Source organism: Dasypus novemcinctus, chromosome 27 (genome assembly GCF_030445035.2).
Source record: "Dasypus novemcinctus isolate mDasNov1 chromosome 27, mDasNov1.1.hap2, whole genome shotgun sequence".
NCBI classification, from domain to species: domain Eukaryota; kingdom Metazoa; phylum Chordata; class Mammalia; order Cingulata; family Dasypodidae; genus Dasypus; species Dasypus novemcinctus.
Window position 1 is genome coordinate 30,654,247 of NC_080699.1, and position 2,584 is coordinate 30,656,830.

Consider the following 2,584-nt stretch of genomic DNA (forward strand, 5'->3'; position numbering starts at 1 on the left):
GTTTTACCTTGCAACATGCATGACATTAATACATGCATGTGAAATATGAGAGATGAAAACAAGAACCCTCAGAAACAACATTAGTAACCTTCCTTCTGCCTGACTTATAATTTCCTAACTTGTTGTTTTATATTAAAAAGTTATGACATGCTTAATTATAGTGTCCTTGAATTCTATTATTTCTACTATGGCCAACCAGAATCCTTGGTTTTCCAGGTAGCTGGAGAGGCTCAAGAACTCTCTGCAATATGATTCTTCTGAGAAGGGAGAAGATAATGATCTCCACAGGATTACCGTTTCCCCATCCATACACGCACATATACTTTTGCACACATGCAAATACATACACATGCACTTATATTCTCTTTTTTAACTTTAAAAGCTGCCGAGAGGATAAGGGACCCTGGAAATCATTCCATGGTGACTGAGTTCATCCTCACTGGGTTGACTCAACATCCTGAACTCCAACTGCCCCTCTTCCTCCTCTTCCTAGGAATCTATGTGGTCACAGTGGTGGGGAATCTGGGCATGATCACACTGATTAGGCTGAGTTCTTCCCTGCACACCCTCATGTACTATTTCCTCAGCAGCTTATCCTTCACTGTTCTCTGCTATTCCACTGTCATTAATTCCCAAATGTTGGTTCATTTTGTGTCAGAGAGGAATATTATTTCCTACGCAGCATGTACGACTCAATTCTACTTCTTCATTCTTTTTATTAGTGCAGAATGTCACCTGTTGGTATATGACCGCTATGTTGGCATATGACTGTAATGGCACATGACCGCTATGTTGCCATCTGTAAACCCTTGCTTTATAATGTTATCATGTCCTATCATGTCTGCTTCTGGCTCACAATGGGAGTGTATGTTTTGGGATTCATTGGGTCTACAATTCATACAGGTTTCATGTTGAGACTTTCTTTCTGCAAGAACAATGTAGTTAACCATTATTTTTGTGATCTCTTTCCACTCCTGGAGTTATCCTGCTCGAGCATCTGCATCAATGAGATACTGATTTTATGCTTGAGTGCATTTAACATCTTGATTCCTGCCCTAACCATCTTTGCCTCCTACATCTTCATTGTTGCCAGCATCCTCAGAATCAGCTCCACTGAAGGAAGGTCAAAAGCCTTTAGCCCATGCAGTTCCCATATCTCAGCTGCTATTTTTTTGTGTCTACAGCATTCATGTACCTGCAGCCATCATCGGTCAGCTCTATGGACCAACGGAAAGTGTCCTCTGTGTTCTATACTGCTGTTGTTCCCATGCTGAACCCTTTCATTTACAGTCTGCAGAATAAGGTTGTCAAATATGCCCTGAGGAAAATTCTGGGTATAGATTCATGGATAGAATTCATGTAATGTCATAATGTAAGAAACAGTTGTTCTCTTAGATTAGATATGCAATTTGTTAGATTAATTCTTCCAGTTGGTGTATTCAGTGATACTTCTTTTCCCCTTTAACACATCTGTAAAATTCCCCTCCAGGCCTCCTTGCCCTTCAAACCTGCATTACAGTAGCGCTATGTGGAAAGGAATTCTCTGGAAGTGCTTTTACCTTTCACAATTACCACCAGTCAGATTAGACCTGTTAGTAAATTACCTTTTTTTAAAAAAAGTAACTGCTAAGGGCAAAAGGATCATTAATTTTATTTTGAATAATAATACAAACAACAAGAACCACTAGGATGATGATGAGGCAAAGGAGGTGCAGAAGGAGTAGGAGGAGGAGGAGGAGGAGAATAGTCACATACATTACTAAGATTTCATGATGGTAAGCACTTACTAAACTCTCCAAACTTTGATATTTATAGCATTCTCCAAGGCAAGTACCAATATTAATACCACTTTAAAGATGAAAGAAATGAAACTTAGGGAGTTTACATATTGCACCCAAAGTCTCAAATGTAATAAGCTGATTGAGCTTGGAAATAAACGTGAGAAGTTTGGCTCCAGAACGCGCGATTTCACTGACACTGCTCTACATCCCCCAGTTAACTGTGATAGGTCTAAGGACTCCTAAAGCAGTTCTTTCTACCCTAAGTATTCCCAGTACTAAATATGATACATTTGCTCTCCTCTGAATATCTTCCATGGAATTCTCACTTTTGCTTTTGACGTAGTTAAAATATTGAAAATCCTGTTGTGCCAATAAGAGCAAAATGGAGCAGCACTAGATTATTCTTCATTATGAATGCTCATATTATTACACATGATAGCAACTACTTGTATAAGATCACCCATACAAAATTTTCTTATATTTATACCAACTTGATGTGTCTTTTATGGGTCATGAGCTCATAAAATTCACAAATTCTGCTAAATTTTATTGCTTCCAAGCTTTTCATGCTCTTTCATGCCATAATTTAAAGATTCTCTTTCATGTCAATTTCACCATTAAAGCATCTCTTCTCACCCCTCATTTTATTACTTTATTACTTCAGGGCATTTGACATAACTGTGAATTTATGTTATATTTTAAATGCTCAATTGCCTTTTATTTCATCCCCAAATCAAAATATCCTACTAAGATTAATATTCTTTGGATGCTGCTCTGTAATACTGATGTAGTACAACAAATTG

The 2,584-nt window shown here is 37.8% G+C and overlaps 1 pseudogene; it reads left to right on the forward strand.

Annotated features, from left to right (window-relative positions):
- The first annotated feature begins 333 nt into the window (after positions 1-333).
- LOC101441296 (putative olfactory receptor 8G2) lies at positions 334-1,363 on the forward strand (annotated as a pseudogene).
- The last annotated feature ends 1,221 nt before the right edge of the window (positions 1,364-2,584 follow it).